This window comes from Chiloscyllium plagiosum, unplaced genomic scaffold (genome assembly GCF_037043375.1).
Source record: "Chiloscyllium plagiosum isolate Xiang-an unplaced genomic scaffold, Cpla_swu_hap1 HiC_scaffold_2, whole genome shotgun sequence".
Classification (NCBI taxonomy): Eukaryota; Metazoa; Chordata; class Chondrichthyes; order Orectolobiformes; family Hemiscylliidae; genus Chiloscyllium; species Chiloscyllium plagiosum.
Window position 1 is genome coordinate 52022611 of NW_028270140.1, and position 24581 is coordinate 52047191.

The 24581-nt window shown below is 41.8% G+C and overlaps 1 protein-coding gene across 23 annotated transcripts in view; it reads right to left on the bottom strand.

Moving 5' to 3' along the window:
- Positions 1–24581, bottom strand: part of LOC122562121 (receptor-type tyrosine-protein phosphatase delta) — a 2484958-nt gene that overhangs the window by 2119489 nt on the left and 340888 nt on the right. The window lies entirely within an intron of this gene.

The window sequence follows — 24581 nt, forward strand, 5'->3', positions numbered from 1 at the left end:
ACAGTGTGGAAACAGGCCCTTCGGCCCAAAAAGTCCACACCGACCCGTCGAAGCACAACCCACCCATTCCCCTACATTTCCTCCTTCGCCTAACACGACGGGCAATTTAGCATGGCCAATTCACCTAACTTGCACATCGTTCATCAAGTAAGCGTTGTGTGATTTTTAACTTAGTCCACCCTAGTCCAACACTGGCACCTCTATGTCATTATTAAAACTGACAATTCGACACCTCTGCCTTTACAACCTCTATTGAAAAAATCCGAGGACAAAATAACCTTGTTAAAGAGACAGCATCATCACACTATAACACCACCAATCTTAGTGTCATCTGCAAACTTACTAAACATACCTCCTAAATTCTCATTCACATTGTTTATATAAATGATGAATCCAGCAACAATCCCTGTAGTACACTGCTGATTACAGGTCTCCATCTGTAAAAAATCCTCTTTTACCGTCCTCTTTCTTCTACCTTCAAGCAAATTTTGCCAGCTCTTCTAAGATTTAACCTTACTCAACAACCTACCATGTCAAAGGTACCTTGTCAAAGGACTTGCTAAAGTCCATGTAGACAATGTTAACCGTACTGCCCTCATCTACTTCCTTAGTCACCCTTCAAAGAATGAAATGAGTGAGACATGATTTCCCATGCAAAGCAATGGTGACTGTCTCAAATAAATTGTTGCCTCTCCAAATGCCTGTGGACCCTGTTGTCAGAATCCCCTCTAACAACTTACTTACCACAGACATTAGGCTCATGAGTCTGTAGTTTCCAGGCAGTTCCTAAGTAATGACACAGTACTTGCCACCTCCAATCTTTAGGCACTACAATATCTCCATTCGGGGCCCTAACCTGCCGCAAAGTCCTGGGATACACTTCATCAAGTTCCAGGGAGTTATCTACTTTAATGCTTTGCCAAACTTCCTGTCGTTCCTCTCCTGTAATTTGGACTCTCTTCAAGACATCACTATTTATTTCCCCAAATTCTCTAGCATCCATGTCTTTCGCAACAGTAAATACTGATGAGAAATATTAATCTTGGATCTCACCCATCTCTTGTAGCTCCACACACGGACAATTTTTTTGACCTATAAGAAGCCCTTTATTTACTCCTTTACCCTTTATGTATTTGTAGAATCCCTTTGGATTCTCGTTTACCTTAACTGCCAAAGCTATCTTATGTTGCCTTTTAGCCGTCCTGATTTCTCACTGCAGTGTCCTCCAATATCCTTTCTGCTCCTCAAGGAATTCACGCGATCCCGGCTGCCTTTACATGTCACATGCGACCTTCTTTTTCTTGACCAGTGTCTCAATAAGTTTAGTCATCCAATGTTCCCCACTCCTGCCAGCTTTACCCTTCTATGACAGGAATATGTTGGCCCTGGCCTTCTTTAACTTACTTTTGAAAGCCTCCTATTTACCAAACATTCCTTTGCCTGCAAACGGCTTCCCCCAGTCAACCTTTGAAATTTCCTGTCTAAGACCATCAAAATTGGCCATTTCTCAATTTAAAACTATAACTAATGGGCCAGACCTATCCTTTCCCATAGCTATTTTAAAACTAATGGAATTATGGTCACTGGTCCCAAAGTGCTCCCCCACTAACACTTGTCTTCCCTTATTTCCCAAAAGGATGTCAAGTTTTGCCCTTTTTCTCGTAGGGCTATCTATGGCCGGCATGAGAAATTCTTCCAGAACACAATTAAATTTGTCTCCATCTGAGCCCTTACATTTTGGCAGTCCCAGTTGATGTTAGGGAAGTTAAAATCCTATACTGATACAATCCTATTATTCTTGCAGATACTTTCAATCTCCTTACATATTTGCTCCTCAATCTCCCAATGATGGCTGGTCAGCTATCAAAGAGATTTTCCCCTTTTTATTTCTCTGTTCAATCCATATAGACCCTGTGGATGAACCCAGTACTGTATGATTTTCTCATTAATCAAAACGCAACTCTCCCTCTTCTCTCACCTCCCTTTCTATCCTCTCTATAGCATCTGTACTCTGGAACATTGAGCTGCCAGTCCTGTCCCTCCCTCAGCCATGTTTCAGTAATGGCAAGAATATCCGAGTACCATGGATCCATCTATACCCTGAGTTCATCTGCCTTACCTGTCAAGCCATTCACATTGAATACATGATATTTAAATGGGTGTGAGGGCATCTTGTGATTGGAACATAAGAAATCAACAAAGCGATGTACATAGATTGAGTGAGTGGATGAAAATTTGACTGGAGTTTAATGTAGCAAATTGTGGGCTCATGCAGTTTGATAGGAAGAATCAAAAGCTGGACTATTATTTGAATGGTTGTGTCCAAGAAAATGCAGCGAGGTATCTGGGCGTTCTTATGCATGCCAGCATGTCGGTGCTGAAAGTAATTAAGGCAGCAAGTGGAATTTTGGCCTTTATTGTGAAGCTGTTACAATTTAAAAATCAGGCTGTATTGTTACCAACTATACAGGGTAAGTTTGTATCTGGAGGACTGTGTACAGTTCTGGTCCCTATCTTTAAAAAATAATATAAATGGTATTGGAGGCAGCCCAAAAGAGATTTACTGGGCTGGTTCCTGGGAATCAAGAAGATTCAGAGGTGGCCCAATAGGGTGAGATGATGTTTTCATTGATGGGGGTAATCGGCAGTCAATGGACACACCTTATCTTCTGGGATAATACTGCACATCAGGAATGCTCTACCCCAGATAGCTGTGGAGGCTAGATCACAAAATGTCTGCATATCGCAAAATATTTCAAGGGGAGGTAGATTTATTTTTGAAGTATGGGCACATTGAGCCCAAATATGACCTGGCACAGGAAAGAGGTTGAGACCTGCAATAGTTTTATTGAATGGTGTGCAGGTTTTAGGGAAAAATGGCCTATACATGTACTTATTTTTGCTTAAAGTAACAAAGTGTTTTTGGGGGTTGATGGGAATATGTAATTTGAATCACAAACAGATCGGTCTTGATCTTATTTGATGCAGGGGCCAAATAATCTACTTCTGCTCCTAAGTTGTCTATTCATGCACCAACAAGGAGAGGTTACATTTCATGGTTTCTGGTCACCATACTTGGATAGGAAGGGACTGCACCACGGTCCTCAAGGAAAAGAAAAATTGACCGATCACAAGGATTTGAAACAATTGAGTGAGAAGAACAGGAAGAAAGGATAACGCATATAATTGTTTGCTCACCCATGAAAGGGAAGAGAGAAGAGTAACAGGAGATAAGAGAAAAGAAATTGTGCTTTAGTAATTGCTGGAGAAAACAAAACCTAGTGCAGGACTTGGAATTAAACTGCAGTAGAAGTCAACAGCCTCCACTCATTTCACCGGTGAAAGTTTGGAGTCAAAGAAGGTATTTAATCTGGTGAGTGGGCATCAGGCATTAAGTCATGGAGAGTCTCCAATGCCGAAGGCTATTTAGGGCCTGCCCACTTAACCTCAGGCTATTGCTGCTGGGGTTTAACCAGGGGCAGGCAAGGAGGAACAAGGATGAAAGCATTGTGCCAAATCAAGTCATTGAGTCATATAGCATGGAAATATACCCTTCAGTCCAACTCTTCTGTGCCCACCAGGTTTCCCAATTAAACTAGTCCCATTAGCCTGTGTTTGGCCTATATCCCTCTCAACCTTTCCTATTCACATACCTGTCCAAATGTCTTTTAAATGTTGTAATTATACCTGCCTCTGTCACTTGTTCTGGCAATTCATTCCATATACGCACTAACCTCTGTGTGAAAAGTTTTTCCCTTAAGCCCCTTTTAAATCACTCTCTTCTCACATTAAACCTATGCCTCCCCAGTTATGGACGCCCCTAACCTGGGCAAAGGCATTGGCTATTCACCTTATCCATGCCCGTCATGATTTTATGAACATCTATGAGGTCTCCAAGAGATTGGCTTCTAATGTTACAGGGTTAAAAAAAAGTCCCAATTCATCCAGCCTCTCCTCATAACTGAAATCTAGTAACATCCTTGTAAATCCTTTCTGCACCCATTCAGGTGCAAAATAATTTAATCTTATCCTTCCGATAATATAGGGATCAGAACTTTACGCAGTATTCCAAAAATGGCCTCACCAATGTCCTGTGCAGGTGCAACATGACTTCTCAACTCCAATATTCAATGCTCTAATCAATGCAGGAAAGGATGCCAAACACCTTTTTTTACCATCCTCTCTACCTGAGACACCACTTTCAAGAAACTATGTACCTGAACCCCTACACCTCTCTCCTTGACAACTCTCCCCAGGTCTTTCCCATTAACTATGCAAGTCCTGCACTGGTTTGTCTGACCAAAATATAACACTTTGCATTTATCTAAATTAAACTCCATCTGCCACTCCTCAACCTATTTACTCAGCTCGCCTTGTACTCTGAGATAACCTCCTCTATTATCCACCCTCATACAATTTTGGGCTCATCCACAAACGGATGGAAAATCATAAATAGCCACTTGCTGTTTTATTTTTCAATCTCCTAGAGTCGTCTCCATAACCTTCATCCTGCCCTCTTTCATCTGTGACTTGAGACTCATGTTGATTAAGGATTGAGCGGGGTGTTATGGGAAACGGGCAATGGAGGGCCATCAGCCTCTGAACAGCAGGATAACGTCCAGTAGCTAGACCCATTGGATTCTGACACTGACCAGATAAATACCTTTTACTTGAACCCATAGGACAGGTTTCTGGACAAGGGCAGGATGTCTCATTCAAATGCACTGAGTGCTTGAGTTTGTGACATTGCTTTGGAAAGGGGTAGCACCAAAGACTGCCTAAATTCACCAACGTTTAAACCTACTCCTGACAGATAAGAAAAGTAAGAACTGTCTGAGTAATATATTAAAACAAAGGACATTTCAGCGTCTGCAGAGCTGGACAAAATGGGAGGGAGGGGAATGTATCAGCTTTCTCACGAGGACGATATTTCTCAATGCTAAGCAGGATATAACAACGACTGAACATGCAGTGGAGAGTTGATGGGTACAATTAAGGAATAAAAAAATTACATTTGCAAGAGTTGTGTATAGATTACCTAGTAACAGCCGTGAAGTCACAGATTGTATGAATGCAGAGAGTAGTTACACATTTAGCGAATGCAGAGAGTAGATACACATTTAGCAAAAGCAAAGTGTGATTTTGATCAAGGATTTTAACTTTGACATGGATTGGAATTAACAGATTAGCATGTCTGAAAGTTTGCAAGTTTTGTCTCTGTGCCTGGGGTAGCTTTCTGCAACAATAGTGGGAATTCTAATTGTCCACAAGAAGGGGTGAGGCGACAGAGGACCCACACTTCCCACTCCACTAATGTTTTCCATGTGAGGTTTCAGGCCTGTCCAACCAGAGATCAATTGTAACACTACAGACTCAGTTCCATTTCCCTGCATTGAAGATTTGTGCCATCAACACTGATTGGGGGAACACTGTAATCGCAGCAGAGGCCTCCATTCCTGGTGATAGTGTTGAGACTGAAGCGCTACTGGTGTTTGTAATGTATTTAAATGATTTTGATGAAAAGGTAGGTGGTCTGATTAGTAAGTTTGCAATTTGTGGTGTTAAAAATGGTGGTGTTATAGATTGTGAGGAAGGTTGACAAAGGATACAGCACAATATATATAGCACAGTTGGAAAGATGAGTGAAAAAATTGCCAAGGGAGTTGAATCCAGACAGATGTGAGTGATGAATTTTTGGAGGTCAAATGCAGGAGGAAAACACATTGTAAATGGCAGGACCCTTAAAAGGATTAATCTACAAAGTAATTACTTTTCTTTTTATTCTTCTTTTGTATCTAAGATTTGTACTTAGGTACTTGTGCTTAAAATGGCACCATAAGAGATGACATTGTAAAACTGTACTTATGTATACATGACACCAAAGGATATTCTGTTTGTAAAAGGATATTCTACAAAAGGATCTTGGGGTACAAGTACATGGCTCCCTCAAAATGGAATACAAGTGGCTAAGGTGAGAAAGGCATGCATGCTTGCTTTTATCGGTCAGGGAATTGAGTATAAAAGTTGTCTAATATAAAATCTTAGTAAGGCTACATCTGGTGTATTGTGCTCTTGGTATTATAGGAAAGATGTAAAGGCTTTGGAGAGGGTGGAAAGGAGGTTTACAGGATGTGGAGTGCATGAGCTACAAGGAGAGGTTGGACTGCTTTTGCTCGAGCATCAGCAGCTGGGGAAGACCTGATAGAAGTATATAAAATTATGAGAGGCATGGCAAGTGTAAATGATAAGTCTTTTTTCCCAGGGTGGAAATGTCAAATACTAAGAGGCTTAGAGTTAACGTTAGAGGAGGAGGTTTTAACAAAAACTTACTCACATGTCTCCTTTAACACAGAGGGTAGCAGGTGCTTGGAGCATGCTGCTAGGGAAGGTGGTAGAAACTGATAAGATACTCATGTTGAAGAGGCATTTGAACAGGTCCATGAACACAGTGAATATAGCAATACAGACCACATGAATGAAGATGGAATCAGTGTTGAATGGTGTCATGGTCAGTAGAGCCATGGTGGGCTGAAGGGCTTGTTCCTGTGTTGTATCGTTCTATGTTTCATCGGAACTTCACTTACTCAGACAAGTGGCAAGTATATGATCACATCCTTGACTTGTGTCATGCAGTTGATGGGAAGTCAGGAGATCAGTTTCTCACTGCAGAACTCCTCACCTCTGGATAAAAACAGATAATACTGGAGAAACTCAGTGGGTTTGGAAGCATCCATGGAGAAAGAAACAGAGTAAATGTTATAAGTCCATTTTTTCTCATCTTCCGAACTCTCTCTGAAATGTTGCTAGATCTCCTGAGTATCTGTAGCATTTTCTACTTTAAGATCTCAACATCTGCAGGACCCATAAAATGTTGACATTGGGGTGTTCAGTGATAGCATAAGGACTGAATGACATGATGATGGTTAGATTCCCTTATGTTGAGATGTTCATTACTTGGCTCAAACAAAATTTATCACCTAGCAACTCAAGGTTGAATGTCATCCACATCTTGTCAGATGTTAAGTGCTCCAGTATCTGAGAACATTACTGAACACTATGCAATTGTCTGTGCTTATCCCTAATTCTGACCTTATAAAAAGTGGTAGGTCATTCATGAAGCAGTTGGTCATGGTTCCTCAAGGTAGTATCCTAGCCCAAGTAAGGGCTCTTGTGTCATATTGGTAGTGTCCCTACCTCTGAACCTGAAGGACTAGGTTCAAGTCTCATCTGCTCCAGAGGTCTGTCATAACATGTTTGAACAGGCTGATTAAAAATCATCTTCCCTGAGCAATTCCTGTGAAGACCTCATAGGGCTAAGATGATTGTCCAACATCAGCAAATTACCCTCATCAATATCCTGTTATCTCTAACACAGAATTACCATTTCCAAACTGTCAGTGACATAGATGCAATTTATGTGAAAATCTCAAATTGATTTAATTCACAGAAAAACTGATAACTTGTCTTATGGAGCAAGTTATATACATATCATCATCTGTTATCCTGCTCCCTGGATTCTGCATGACTGCTGTTTATATGATGTCATCCTCATCCTCGGTTCATTACCATACTCAGCTCTTCAAATAATAACACAATAGAAAGTGATCAAAAACCTTTATGCTGTGCTGTGAAGAATGAGGTCATAACCACCTACTGAAAGTTGGATCTTAAATGTTAATAAAAGTAAAAATACTGAAGATGCTGAAATAGAAACTAAAAACAAGAATTACTAGAAATACTCAGCAATGCTGAGACAAAAATAGAATTAACATTGAATCCAATAAGACACTTTTCCAGATTTTAATGTTATTCTTTTGACTTGAACACAAATGTCACTGTTTCTTATCAGTTTTGAAATTCAGCTCACTCATTTGGGAATTACATTTTAACTAAAATGGGGGCAACGAACTAGTGGGCTAATTGACTGAGACATTTTTGTATAGATTGGTTAATTACATCATCTACATTCAAAACACACATAAGATCAGGAGAAGGAATCTGTTTTTTCTTCAGGAGAGAAGAATAATCTTTTATTTATGGAGTCAGGATAGCCCAACAAAGATGTTAAGAGAATTACTTTCTCATCCTCAAAGTCACCATTACCAATACTTAATAAACCTATTCAAGTGGTCAGTCCTCTACAAGATGATTCTCAGCATTTTGAAACCTCAGTTGACGACTTGTTGAGTTATGGTTCCAATTATCTTTTCATTGCCTGATGATCTGTAATTTCTTTGGGATCAGAGAAACCAGTAACTTGATGAAATGACTTATTTTGTCAGTTCCCAACAGCATTATGCTATTATGTCAGGAGACAAAAAAGGGCAGAAAATCTTAGAAGGATTAAAAAAAGATAAACAAATCAAAGATGTTACAAGCATTGCATTTGAAGGAACCAACCCTCTCTAGCACAAAAATGCCTAAACAAGGCAAGCATAAAAAACATGGTGTGGTATTCTAATGCTTTAACAAACATACGATCCTGCTTTGCAAGATGAATAAAGTTTCACATTCATTTACTGTACCGATTAGAAGGAAGTCCTTTATGAATGACAGCGAGAATACATGATATAATTTTCTAATATACATTAATCTGAATCAATATCAACCAGTTATATTATAATAATATACATACTTCTGCTGCTATTTCAAATCATCCACAAATACTTATAAATCCAAAAACAGCAATTAGTCACCACATCATTTTCACTTCCAATTTCAATCCATAAATGTACAAAACATTGGTTAACATTTGATGACTGCCTCTGATACTTTTAACCAAGCCACAAAGCTATAATTTCCTTCTTGTGTTTATCAAGTTACGTTACCTGCCAGTCCAGATAGCTTATATTGACTTACAGTTTCTAACACTTCTGTTGGAGTTGAAGAAAACTGGGAAATAATTGATGAAAATAATAGCGTTTCAAAACAGCTACATTCAAAACATATTTTTCATATTTCATGGGATGCAGGAGTAACTGGCTAGACAAGCATTTATTACTCTTCCCTAATTGCACTTGGGAAGGATTAGCACATTACCAATCCATCTCAGATGAAAACATGTTTGAATCACTGATCTATGACTCATCACTGTGAATTGCTTAATATTATGTACTAAGTATATACAAGGAAATATGCATTTTACACAATCAGGTGTAAGGGGATTGAAAATATTTGGGACAGGTATGAGACTATACTCATAGGTTACATTTCATGGAATCTCTACAGTGTGGAAGAAGGCCATTTGGCCCATTGAGTTCACACTGACCCTCTAAAGAGCACACCCTCCTTATCCCTGTAATGCTGCATTTCCCACAGCTAGCCCACCAGTCCTGGACACAATGGGCAATTTAGCATTGCCAATGCACCTACTCTTTGGACTGTGGGGTGAAACCGAAGCACGTGGAGGAAACCATGCAGACCTGGGGAGAATGTGCAAAGTCCATACAGACAGTCTCCCAATGGTGGAATTTAACTGAGGCTCTGCCGCTGTGAGGCAGCAGTGCAAACCACTGTGCCACCATGCCACCCTACTCATCGGGAATTGAACTCTTACAAGGAAAATGCCAAGAAGTGGCCTACTTAAATTCTATTAAATTTCCAAAAGCTTTGTTAATGTTGACAGGTGAGTGCTTCCACTTGTATGAAGAGCTAAGGTTAAGATTAGATTACTTACAGTGTGGAAACAGGCCCTTCGGCCCAACAAGTCCACACCGACCCGCCGAAGCGCAACCCACCCATTCCTCTACATTTACTCCCCTACCTAACACTACGGGCAATTTAGCATGGCCAATTCACCTAACCTGCACATCTTTGGACTGTGGGAGGAAACCGGAGCATCCGAAGGAAAATCACGCAGACACGGGGAGAATGTGCAAACTCCACACAGTCGCCTGAGTCGGGAATTGAACCCGGGTCTCTGGCACTGTGAGGCAGCAGTGCTAACCACTGTTATTGATAAGCACCAAGAAATCAAATTGAAATTCAAAAGAAAAATCTTCCCCTGAGACAAATGAGGATGAAAATATGGATCTTGCTGTCATGGGGAACAGTTGGCAAAATTAGTATAGATAATTTTAAGGAGAAACCATATCAGTATCCAAAGGAGAAGGAGAATTATGGATGATTCTGACAGACTTAGAAGTATTTAAATATCAACATGGATTGATTGGGTTTAATGACTGTTTGTGCACTGTATAGCCTGTATAATTATATGTTCCAAAATATGGGTGAGTGAATGTGCATATTTATGTAACTTACCAAATTACACAACTGTGACCCTGAATTAACTGAGTAATCATGAACAAAATACCTTTCAGCTGCAGACCTGGGCGGCACGGTGGCACAGTGGTTAGCACTGCAGGCTCACAGCGCCAGAGACCCGGGTTCAATTCCCGCCTCAGGCGACTGACTGTGTGGAGTTTGCACGTTCTCCCCGTGTCGGCGTGGGTTTCCTCCGGGTGCTCCGGTTTCCTCCCACAGTCCAAAGATGCGCAGGTCAGGTAAATTGGCCACGCTAAATTGCCCGTAGTGTTAGGTAAGGGGTAAATGCAGGGGTATGGGTGGGTTGCGCTTCGGCGGGGTGGTGTGGACTTGTTGGGCCGAAGGGCCTGTTTCCACACTGTAAGTAATCTAATCTAATCTAAAACCTTTCTGTACATAGGAAATTAAGCGACATAGATCCTGCTAGAGGGCAGCTAGGGTCCAAATGAACAAACTTTGAAACTGTCTTAAGCAATCAGATCAAGGTTTGAGGATGAAACAGCATGGAATCTGAACCATAAAGTACAAGACAAAATAGAGAATTCAATGTCAAATTAGGTATAGTGAAAGAGTTTGGTGTTGAGGTAAGGATGGGAATGAGAAACAATTACAGTCAGAAAGAGTGAAAGAAAATGCATTTAGTTTTATTTTCATCCCAAATACTAATTGCAACTTGAGGTAACATGGCTAATTTTGTCTTCCAGGAAGGTTAAATGGTGGTAGTTAAGATTTATCAGTATATGGAAAAGGCTACTTAGAAATGGATAAGCCTAAATTTTGGTTCAAGTACAGGAATTTGAAACGAGTGAATAAGATGTAATTTAAGGAAATTAATGGCCAAAAACGACAATAGTATGAAACAAAGAACTGCAGGTGCTGGAATCTGAAACAAAAACAAATTCCTGGAGAAACTCAGCAGGTCTGGCCACATCTGTGGAGAGAAAACCAAGTTAATGTTTCAGGTCCACACCGACCTGAAACCTTTTACAGAACCAAACTAAAATGGTACATTTCAACAACAATTTACTTGTATCCAACAACATATCTTGCCTTATATGCAGATTGCATTATGGTTTACATGAGCTGAAAGGTAAGCACTATTACTTTTACTGACACCTGTGGTGGGGACAATAATCTTCTGTGCCATTTTTCATCCATTGTCATTACTCTACATATTATAACAAACACTTCAACGACAATCCAAGATTAATGTCTAGAAAGAATTTCCTAATATGCCTTGTGTGAATGAATATGAATTGAAATTGCATTTTCCAGTCAGCCTATGAGACATGTTTCAGCAACTAACTGTAATATGGCAACTGTGGTGAGGATTCTAATTTTTCTAAACCTATCACTCTTTTCATTGCAGAATCAGAAATATGTGATGGCAGAGAAGTGGCCATTCTGCCCATTATGTTGGTATCAATTCTCATTATGAACATAAACAGTAACAGCTGGAAAAGCTCAGCAGGTCAGGCTGTGAAGAGAAATCAGAATTAATGTTTCAGGTCTATTGACCATTCCTCAGAACTGATGGTAACTGGGAAAATGTTGGTTTATGTAGAGAAAATAGGGTTTGGGGAGGAGCTAAGGAGGAAATGATAGGTGGGGATAGAGCCCAAAGACAGAGAAGCATAATTGGACAGACAAAGGAGTTGATAACGATATGGCTAGAAGGGTGAATAGTTGTTAATGGAGACTGTAAGTGGATAACAATAAATAATGTGTAATGGTAGGCTATGTGATAACAAGGTCTGGTGTGTTGGGTTGGGTGCTAGGATATAGGAGAACTCAGGCCTTAAAACTATTCAACTTGATATTGATTCCAAAAGGCTGCAGGATGCCGAAGCTGTTGTTCTTCAAGCTTGCGCTGAGCTTTGCTGGAACTCTGTAGCAAATATTAACTAGGGAACAGAGTGGTGTATTAGTGTGGCAGGCAACTGGGAGCTCAAAGTCTTTTTTGTGTGCAGAATGTAAAGTGGTCACCCAGTCTCTAACGTAGAGGAAATTACACTATAAGTAGCAAATGCAGTAGACTAGATTATGAGAAGTGGAGGTAGAGTGCTTTCCACCTGGAAGGTATGTTTGGGCCCTTGGATACTGGGGAGGGAGGAGGTAAAATGACAAGAGTTACACAATCGGTGGTTGCAGGGGAAGGTAAAGCGGGGCTGTGGGGGGGTATTGGGAGTGAAGAAAGAGTGGACCAGAGTGTCCCAAAGGGAATGATCCCTGCAGAAGGTGGACAAGGGAGGGGAGGTGAATATGTGTCTGGTGGCAGCATCTCACTGAAGGTGGTGGAAATGATGGCTGATAATCCTCTGGATGTGGATACTGTTGGATGGTAGGTAAGGAAAAGTGGAATATATCGCTGTTTCAGGAGGGATGAGAGGGGGTGAGGGCAGCAAAGCAGGAGATGAACAAAGAACAAAGAAAATTATAACAAAGGAACAGGCCCTTCAGCCCTCCAAGCCTGTGTGAATCCAGATCTCTCATCTAAACCTGTTGCCTTTTTTCTAAGAATCCCTCTGCTCCCTGCACATTCATTTATCTGTCTAGATGCATCTTAACTGATGCTTTCAAGTCCGCCTCTAACACCTCCACTGGTAACACATTCCAGGCACTCACCACCCTCTACGTAAAGAATTTCCCATGCATATCTCTGGTAAATTTTTCCAATCTCACCTTAAACTTGTGACCCTTAGTTAATGAATCCCCCACTCTGGGAAAAGTTTCTTGCTACCCACCTGTCTATACCTCTCAAGATTTTGTAGACCTCAATCAGGTCACCCCTCAACCTCCGTCTTTCTAATGAAAATAATCCTAACCTACCCAACCTCGTTTCAAAGCCAATGCCCTCCATAACAGGCAACATCCTGGTGAACCTGATGGATTGGTGACGGTTGAGGGCTCTGTCAATAACAGTGCTGGGGAATCCTCAGTTGAGGAAGAAAGTGGACATTTCAGAGAGGCTACCCCATTTGTCTGTAAGAAGGGGAAGGATTTGAAGGAGAAGTTACTGAGGGTGAGGACCAGTTCCATTAATTGAATGAGAGTGTCAGTGGAGGGAGGCAAAAGAGGTAGGCATGGGCACTGACACGTACCCCAGATGTTTGTAGGATATGTGGAACAGTCCCTCTTCTACACTGACACCATCTCCCACCTTTTGTTCCATTACATGAATGACTGTATCAGCACCACTTCATGCTCTCACAAGGGGGTTGAACAATTAATCAACTTCAGCAACACCTTCCACATGGACCATCTCCGTCACCTCCTTCCCCTCCTGGACCTCTTCATCTCTGTCTCTGGCAACTGAGTCAACAAGACCATCTATTTCAAACCCACCAACTCCCACAGCTACCCTGACAATAGCTCCTCCCACTCATGCTCCTGTAAAAATGTGATCCCTCCCTCCCAATGCCTCCGCCTCCACTGTATCTGTTCCCAGAAGGAGCAATTCCATTCCAGAACATCCCAGATGTCCCCCTCTTCCAAAGACTGCAATTTCCCCTCCCAAGTGATCAACAATGCCCTCCATTGCATCTCCCCAACTCCTGCACCTCTGATCTTGAACCCCACCTCTTCCCCCCCGACCTCAACCACAATAATGATAGAACCCCCACCACCACCCCCTCACCTCCATCCCCCTGCACCCCCCCCCCCCCCCCCCCCCCCCTCCCCCCAGCCCTTACATTCAATCTTATGAATCTCCGGATACAGTGCATTATCCTTCGTCATTTTCGCCACCTAATGTCAGACCCCACCAACAATATATTTCCCTCCCCACCCCCATCTACAGAGACTATTCCCTCCGTGACTCCCTCATTAGGTCCATGCTCCCCACTAACACACCTTCCACAGCTGACACCTTTCCCTGCTGCCGCATGAAGTGCAGACCTGTGCCCATACCTCACCCCTCACCTTTGTCCAAGGCTCTAAAGCATCTTTTCCAGTCCAGCAGACATTTTCCTGCACATGCTCCCACCTCATTAACTACATCTGTTGCTCTTGATGTAGTCTCCTCGACATTGGGGAAACTGAGCACCAACTCGTGGAGCCATTCAGAGAACATCTCTGGTCTGCACGTACCAAATAATCCCACCACCCTGCGGTCAACCACTTCAACACTCCCTCACACTGTCCTGAAGACATGCAAATCTTGGGCCTCCTCCACCGTCAAATCAAAGCCATCCATCAACTGGAGGAAAAACACCTCATCTTCCACGTCAAGACACTACAACATTGATTTCACCACTTTCCAAATCTCCCCAACCCCCACCTCATTCCAGATCCAACCCTCCAACTCGCCACCACCCTCTTGACCTGACCTAACTGTTCAGCTTCCTTCCCACCTTCTGCTCCATCCTCCCCACTGATCTATCACAATCAACTCCTACCTGCATCCACCTATTGCCATCCACCTAACTTCCCCCATCCCTACTCCCCTATTTATCTTGCAGTCCCCTTCCCCCTCCACATTCCTGATTAAGGTCTTATGCCCAAAACATCAACTCTCCTGCTCCTCAGATGCTCCCTGACCTACTATGCTTTTTCCAGTGCCACGCTTTTCTACTCTCAAATTCACTTGGTCTATCTTGTACACCTAGGAGAAAGTGAGGACTGCAGATGCTGGAAATCAGAGCTGAAAATGTGTTGCTGGAAATGTGCAGCAGGTCAGGCAGCATCCAAGGAGCAGGAGAATCAACGTTTTGGGCATGAGCCCTTCTTCAGGAGCCCTTCCAGCAACACATTTTCAGCTATCTTGTACACCACCTTCCCATTTCCTGACCTTCCCGTTTCCATTTCCAGTGACAGCTTACAGATCAACATTTATTATAAACCTGCAGACTCCATAACTACCTGCGCTACACCTCCTCCCATTCAATATCCTCCAAAGACTCCATCCTGTTTTCCCAATTCCTCTATCTCCATCCCAGGTGCTCTGAAGAGAAGACGTTCCACTCCCAAGCATCCCAAATGTCCACCTATTTTAAATAATGTTTCTTCATCCTCCTTCTGTCATCCAGGCAGCCCTCTACTGCACCTCCTCCATTCCTCGCTTCACTGCTCTAAATTCTCCCACTCAAACATAATAAAGACAGGGTCCCACTTGTCCTCACTTTCCACCCCACCGGCCTCCACATTCATCCTCAAACACTTCCAACAACTCCAAGTAAATTTCACCACCCTGAACATCTTCCCCTCCCTATCCCTCTCTGCCTTCAGCAAGGACTGTTCCTTCACTACTCCTTGGTTTGCACCACAGTCCCCACCAACCACCCCGTTCCCCCAGTACCTTCCCCTGTAAGCATAAAAGATGCAAAACTTGCCTGCTCACCACTTCCATCCACATCCCCAAACAGTCCTTCCAGGTGAAACGGAGGTTCACGTGCATCACACCCAACCTAGTTTATTGCATCCGGTGTTTCCAACATGCTTTCTCTACATTGGTGAGGTAAACTAAGAGAACATTTTGTTTACATCTCAGCTGGGCTTGTAAGGGTCAGCCTGACCTCCTGGTCACCGCCCATTTCAATTTCCCTTCCAAAACTACACGTGGTCTCCAGCTCCAAATCATCTATGCAAATTTTGAATAATTGCGGTGCCTACACTGGTTCCTGATACACAACACCAATAGAAAAGCACTCATTTATCTCCACTCTTTGCTTCCTGTTAGTTAACCAATCCTATACCTATGCTAATACATTACTCGTAACACCATCCAACAGTCCTTTTTGTGGCAACTTGTTGAATGCCTTTTGGAAATCTAGATATACCACATCTATTGGGTTCTCATTATACCTGAAACATTGATTTCTCTACCTCCAGATACTGCTTGGTTTGCTGTGCTTTTCCAGTCTCCTGCAGGTCTACACAGCCACTTTAACATATCACCCTGTTCCTTGGCCATCACCTCTGTCTCAAGCTTGCTGCAGTGCTCCAGCAAAGCTCAATGCAAACTGGAAGAATGACACTTCAGTTTTTGCTTGGGGACCGTACAACCCTACAGACTCAATATCGCGTTCAATAATTTTAGGTCCTGAAACCTCCCATGTCCTTGCTCCCTACCCCACACACCAGGCCTGATGCTGAAGTCAGTCAAAAAGTGTGGCGCTGAGAAAGCACAGCAGATCAGGCAGCATCCAAGGAGCATGAGAGTCAACGTTTTAGGCTTAAGCCCTTCATCAGGAATGTGGAGGGAGGAGAATGGGGCTGAATGATAAATAGGAACATGGGTGTGCAGCAGGGGAGAAGGTAGCTGCGAGGGCAATAGATAGATGCGGGTGAGGGGTAGTAGTGATAGGTCGGTGGGGAGGGTGGAGTGGATAGGTTAGATTGAAGATGGACAGGTGGGACAGGTCAAGAGGGCAGTGCCATGTTGGAGAGTTGGATCTGGGATGAGGTGGGAGGGGAAGGGCTTGTGCCAAAAATATCGACTCCCCTGTTCCTTGGATGCTGCCCAACCTGCTGTGCTTTCTCAGCACCACACATTTTGACTGACTCTTCAGCATCTGCAGTCCGCACTTTCTCTCACTTGTTATCAAATAGCCTGCCATTACACACTACTTATTGTTCACCACTTACAGTTTCCATTAACAGCTATTCACCCTCTTAGCCAGATCATTATCAACTTTGTCTGTCCAATGCTCTTCCATGTCATTGCGCTGTATACCCAGCCATCATTTACTCCTTTCCTGTTACTCCCACCCTAACTTCTGCATATAAACTGACATTTTGCTCGCTCCCATCAGTTCTGAGGAAAGGTCACTGGACCCAAAACATTAACCCTGATTTCTCTGCACAGATGCTGCCAGACCTGCTGAGCTTTTCCAGCAACTTCTGTTTTTGTTTCTGATTTACGGCATTTGCATTTCTTTCGATTTTTACGCATTATGAACATCACGACTTAAACCCTACTGCGAATCCTCTTGCAAGGATGCCTGCCTTGAAGAAGTTTTCCTCCTCTCTCTACAAGAATCTTAGGGGGTCCCTCTCCCACTGCAATTCCTAGGTCATTTCCTCTGCCCTGAAGCTGTTCAACCATGTCCTGAAACAAACTCGACTCTATGCTACTTTCTCCCCACCCCACTCTCCTCTCATTTATCTCTCCACCCTTCAGGCTCTCTGCCTGTATTCCTGATGAAGGGCTTTTGCCCGAAACGTCGATTTTACTGCTCCTTGGATGCTGCCTTAATGCCATTCCCATCCCTTATCCATGCATGTTTTTTCCTACTTATATAACCATTCAAATGCCTTCTTTGAATGTTTCAAATGAATCAGCCTGCACCACTTCCAGGCAATGTGGTCCATACCTGAACTATTTGAGTGGAAAAGCTTTACTCATATGATATTTGCATCTTGTGCAATCCACATTAAAACTGTGTCACCTCATTCTTGATTTTTTTTTAAAACAGGAGCAATTTCTCCCTATTTACCTTATCCAGCCGATCATGATTTTAAAAACCTCTATCAGCTCTCCTTTTAACCTTCATCTCTTCAATGAGAATAGTCTCTAATTTTCTCATGTATCCTTACAAATGAAGTAAACTGAACTGATCATTCAGGCATATTGAGTGAGAAAGCATTAATGTGCAAAGGCAGTAATAGCTGTCTAAAAATAAATAAAAAGTCAATTTTGTTTTTTGCTTGCATGTACAAACCTAGCCTGTGGGCTCTCAGTCACACACCAAGCATCAAGTTCACACCATTAGAATGTTTCCTGTGTTGGCTGCACCAGGTGTTAAGGCATTATAATTTCATTAACTGTTAATCATCAGAGACAGATACCAGAGCACTGCGTCCTTGCATCTAAAATTCACACTTCCTTTAATGTCACGGACAAGCTCCATGCGGTATGTCTTGCAGAAGACATCTTTTGCATCAGACAGTTTGCAATGTATTATTTAGTACACTTACACTCAGGCAGGAGGTATTTACAGACAACCAATGAGAGTTGCTTTTCTGGGGATAATGTGAGTGTTGATGACAACATAAAAATGAGTTCATTATATGTACAAAAAGTTACATACGAACAATTCAACACTGGAGTTGGTCTCACAAGCAAAGGCTACTCAATGCCCCAAATAAAGTATTTGACTTTAGGCTTTTATCCTTTTTTAATTAGCTATTTTGTACTTTTAAATTTTACTTTCCTTAAGCCATCTCTCCAACGTGACAAATTCATACAATGTTTTGAAAGAATCATTCCACAGATTAAAAAATAATCTAACTATTCTATTTTCACCATCTCCAATTTATAAAATGATTCTCATACATGTGAATGTGTTACAATATTATTGTGCAAAGAATCGATTTCTTTCCTCATCACATTGTGGAGGTGCTAGTGTTGGACTGGGGTGGACAAAGTTGAAAACCACATATCACAAGGTTATAGTCTATTTATTTGAAAAAAAATTAAGTTTTCAGAGCACTGCTTCTTTGTCAGGTAGCTAATAGAGTAGGATACATAGGACACAGAATTTACAGGTAAAAAATCAAAGTGTCATGCAACTGATGCGAGGTATTAGACAAATCAAGATGGCTGTTAAGCCTTTAATCACTTAAAGTTAGGTTGAGATTGATTAATATGTAAAGCCCAGACTTTTTTTCAAATCACTGCCCCGAGATGCTGAAGGTTTTATCAGTATATGAAAGAAAGGTGACATTTCAGCTCAGCCAATACATTAAAGGTGTGAGGTTCAAGTCTGTTTGTGTCCCAACCTTCAGTCATCACCACAAGGAGCTGCTCAGCTATGAGGTCTGACAACACTGTCATATTAATCCAAAAGTCTAAGGATTTCAATTATTACCCAATTCTACTGCCAGAGGAAGAAGTTACAGCAATAATTTTAATCCACAGTTAACGTACATAGATACAGAATGGATAGTGAAATACTGCAGGAATCAAAGCATTCTAAAATTCAGCTGATCAGTAAATTGTCTAAATTGCTGATGTCATTTGAATCCTGAAATGTATTCCTTGTTTATATGATAAGGATGCTATAATAGTCATTATAACCACAAAATCATGACTGCTAAAATATAAACTTTCCAAAGAATATTCGATGCTCTCAAACATGGATCTGAGGCACAAGAATGGCATTTGGGATCCGCAACCAGGAAAAGCAGAGTGAAAAAGGATTTATACCTAATCAGCCAAATTCAATTACTCATGTTAATATTTTAGAACATTAAAAAAAAATCCACCAAGCTTAAAATCATCAAGGTTATTCAGTGGGTACTTCTAGGGACAATTGGATCTTGACATGTTTAGAGCTTTGGTCTAAAAATGGACAAAGGAGCTCAACTCTCGAGGTGTATTGACAGTGCCTGCTCTTGAAATCAAGGCTGGTATGGTATAGTATGACCAATGTATGTCATCAAGCAGCCCTTGAAAAACTAAAAGTAATGATTAATTGCAAAGAAAAATCTACTTGTTTGAGTCACAACTAGCTAAATGGAAAATGGTTGTGGTTATTGAAGGTCAATCATCTGAGTCACTGGACATTATTTCAGGGGTCCTCAGCCCAACCACCTTTAGCTGCTCCATTACGGTAATTTCACCTTATGGTCAGAATTGGACATGTTCATTGATGACTACACAATGTTCAGTTTATTTTGCAACTGCTCAGGTACTGAAGTAGTCCACGTCCAACAAGACTTGCACAACATCCAAGTTGTGAGAAACCCAGTTCTGAAGAAGTGTCACTGGACTCAATATGTTAACTCTGATTTGTCTCCACAGATATTGCCAGACTTGCTGATATTTTCCAGCAACTTCAGTCTTTGATCCAAGCTTTGACCATGAGCATCAAGTGACACTCAAGTGTCACTCAAGTGCCAGGTGATGACTATCTCCAGCAGAAAATAATCTAATCATCATCCCTTGACATTCATTGACACTATTGTCACTGAATCTCTCACTATCGACAAATTAGGGGCTACAACTGACCAAAATTCTGGACTGGACCAGCCATATAGATACAATGGGAACAAGATTAAATCAGAGATGAACAACTCACCTCATGTTTCCGCATTGCCTGTCTACTATCTATAAGCACAAGTCAGAAATGTGATTGAACACTCTCCTCATTTGCCTGAATAAGTACAGTTCCAACAATACTTAAGACTTTGACAACAGCCAGGGCAAAGAACTCTCCACCCATCCTCCCCACTCTTGACTGACACCATCTTCCCAAACATTCACTCTGCCATCACTGATGCTCAGTAGCAGCAACATCGTCAAGTTGCATTGCCGAAATTCACCAAGGCTCCTAAACAGCATCTTTTAAACTATCTTGGAAGACAAGGAAAGTGGATTCATCGAAAACCACCACCTGCAAGTTCTCCTCCACATCATTCTGATTTGGACAAAAAATGCACTTTTTTTTAGTGTCACTTGATTAAAGTCCTGGAACTGTTTTTCAAACAGCATAGTAGTTGTACCTACTTCCCACAATCGCACAAGTTTAAGGTGGCAGCTCACCACCAGCCTCTCCAGGGCAATTAAAGATTAGAATAAGCATCGTCCTAACCAGTCTGTGAATGAGTTTTTTAAAAATGCTAGTTTGTCGAAATTTCCAGAATATCTCAAGAAATTTCAATTCAGAAAGTAACCCGTAGAGTCATTGTCATTGTATCAAAAGTTCTGCAGCACAGAGGGAAAAAAAAACTTTGACCCATTGAGTCTGCGCCCACAGAATAACAACCATCGAACTCTTCAAATTCCATTTTCCAGCACTGGGTCCATAGACTTCTATGCCTTGGCTTCACAAATGCACATCTAACTCCTTCTTAAATGTTACGAGGGTTTCAGTCTGTATCACTCGCACAAACAGCGAATTCCAGATCGCCACCAACATCTGGATGAAAATGTTTTTCCTCACATCTCTTCTCACCTTCCTGCTCTTACCTTAAAACTATGCCCCTCAATTTTATACATCTCAATTACATTCCTTCATATTCTCCTCTGTTCTAAGAAAAACAACCCCAGTCTATCTAATCTCTCCTCATAGCTGAAAATTCTCCAGCCCAGGCAACATCGAGGTAAATGTTCTCTGCACCCTCTCCAGTATTGTCAAATTCCTCCTGTATTATAGATTCATGAACCAATCTCTTTACAGTTCCAACACGTCTTTAAACTCTGCGCCTTGACTAATAAAGGGAAGTACATCACATGCTTTCTTAACCAGTTTATCCACCTGACCTGATACCTTAAGAGCCGGAGATGTGTTGCTGGAAAAGCGCAGCAGGTCAGGCAGCATCCAAGGAACAGGAGAATCGACGTTTCGGGCATAAGCCCTTCTTCCCTGGATGCTGCCTGACCTGCTGCGCTTTTCCAGCAACACATCTCCGGCTCTGATCTCCAGCATCTGCAGATCTCACTTTCTCCTCACTGATACCTTAAGGGACCAGTGTACATTCACACCAAGACCTCACCATTCATCATGGATTCCTTTGCAGTGTTTGCCTTGCCCAAATGCATTACTTCACATAATTTGTTTAACTTCATGTTTGCCATCATCTTGTTTGTTTAACAAAGCCAGAACAAAGGAGATGGAGCCAAAACAAACCTGAAGATGTGACGTCTCCCATCTTTACAAGAAGAGCATTTTGGGAAGTGGAAGCAACATTATTTAGAAGTATTCAGCAAACCTTGAAAGCGTTTACAGGCCTACTTACTTCTTCAGATCAAAGAGGAAATTCTAAATAAAAAATAATTCATGAAAAGCTATTTTAAAGATATCCCAGAATTGCCTATTTTAAAATAGACATGGGTAGAAGTTAGAAGGGTTTTCATATTTCAAGATGTCTATGTACTTGCTGTACTTCCAAAGTGCAACCAACTGCTTGCACTTTGGATCTCTCATGATTTGCAAAACAGATAAAGGATAAACAAATAAATGACAATTAAATATACCTGAATTAAAAACATAACTTCATCATTGACCATGTGCAATGTGGCTTCCATTCAATTTGAATTTTGTGAAGACATGGTAGCTGGTAGATTGCATAGTTACATTCCCGATGAAGAGCTTGTGCTCGAAACATCCTGCTCTTTGGATGCTGCCTGCTTGGCTGTGCTTTTCCAGGACCACATGTTTTGACACTGATCTCCAGCATCTGCAGTCCCAGACTGCAAAGTTAGAAGCCAGCAAAGTAATCTGCAGTGATTCTCCAATTGTCTTGCATCAAAGACAGCAAAAAGCATATTGGCTTTTTCTTTGGAGTTGGACTTGATCAATTTAAAGTTGGAGCAAACGTTTAGAATTCTTCTACGAATATTCTTAAAATCAATTATTGTTTGCACAGACATTTTAAATACATTACTGATGTTCTATCTTGAACAGTTTTCAGGTCAAAACATCAGTACAAGAATTTAAAATTAATGACTAACCGGAAAAATCCAAACAAATGTTAATTAGTCACATCTTTTCTCATCCTAATTAGTAAATAGTTACTCCTTGAATATTCAATGAAAATATTTTACAAAGAGACAACCTTGAGGCCTGTATTTGAGTTACAATCCATTCCCTTTCACAGCTAGCTGCCAATGGCACTTAAAGTTGGTAAGAGAAACAGGATCGAAATGACATTGAGCACAGAGCCATTCATGACAAACATCACAAACGATTCACATATATTTACAATTGAATTAACTCCACTTTTATCCGATCAAATTGTGGTGCTATTAAGATCCTGAAGAATATTCAGGAAAGGACTAATTAATTGATTCCGAGCTGTTAAGATGTATTTATAGACTTGCTTTCATTATTGCATCCATCATGTTTCCAGTTGGTAGCCAGACACTCATCTGAGCCATTAGGTTTTTGGTTCAAGTTCCAATCCAGGCTTGAACATAAAAATAGAGGCCACCACTCCATTAAAGTAAGTGAAAGAATTGCCCTGTCAGAGGGACTTCTTTCCAAATGAGATGCAAAACTGAAATCGTACTGCATATCATTAAGTTGGACAGATCCTATTATGCTGTTTCAAAGAAGGGCAGGGAGTTCTTCTCGGTGTCATGACCAATGTTTATCCCTCGATCAGCATCATAAAACACACATCATTTTATTATCTACAACATTACTGTTTGTGGGAAATTGCTGAATACTACTTAGTTACAGTGGCACTCTTCACAACATAATTCATTGGGTGTGAAGTGCTTTAAGGCATACAGTAATTATGATCACCACATCAAACAAGTCTTTCCTTTCTCATTTATTCACTATTTGGTTTAGTGTGTCAAAACAATTTCATGTTTTAGACCATTTCTTATGAGGGTGACTTTTTGATTTTCAGAGGATAATTTAATGGCTTTCAGAGATTTCATTTTCACTCTCACTAACTCCTTTATGAATCGCATTGTGAGATTACCTTTTATGTTTGTGTTTATATGTTTCCTCATTTAATAATTAAAAAAGCACAAATACTGAATCTTGCATACAAGATATATCATCACCCACATAAACAATCGGCAGATTAACAATCACTTTGTATAGTGCCTCCCTTGGAGCTCAGCTTCCCTGATTGACCAACATTGAAGGAACTTTCTCCTGTGTGCTTTCTCATCTCAGCATGGTGTATTTATCTATGAATGACAAAGATTTTGCCAGGAATGGATAAGGTTAATGCATAAAGTCCACTCCCTCCGTGACTCCCTTGTCAGATCCACACCCCCCACCGACCCAACCTCCACTCCCGGCACCTTCCCTTGCAACCGCAGGAGGTGCAACACTTGCGCCCACACCTCCCCCCTCACTTCTCTCCAAGGCCCCAAAGGAAACTTCCATATCCGCCACAGATTCACCTGCACCTCCACCCACATCATCTACTGCATCCGCTGCAGCCGGTGTGGCCTCCTCTATATTGGGGAAACAGGCCGCCTACTTGCGGAGCAATTCAGAGAGCACCTCTGGGCCACCCGGACGAACCAACCCAACCAACCTGTAGCACAGCATTTCAACTCCCCCTCCCACTCCACCGAGGATATGCAGGTCATTGGACTCATCCACCGCCAAACCACAACAACCCGACGGTCGGAGGAGGAGCGTCTTATCTTCCGACTGGGAACCCTCCAACCGCAGGGGATGAACTTGGACTTCACCAGTTTCTTCATCCCCCCTCCCCCCACCTTGTCTCAGCCGGATCCCTCCAGCCCGGCACCGCCTTCCTGACCTGCAGTCTTCTTCTTGACCTCTCCGCCTCCATCCTACTCCGACCTATCACCCTCACCTTGACCTCTTTCCACCTATCACATTTCCAACGCCCCTCCTCCAAGTCCCTCCTCCCTACCTTTTATCTTCTCCTGCTGAACA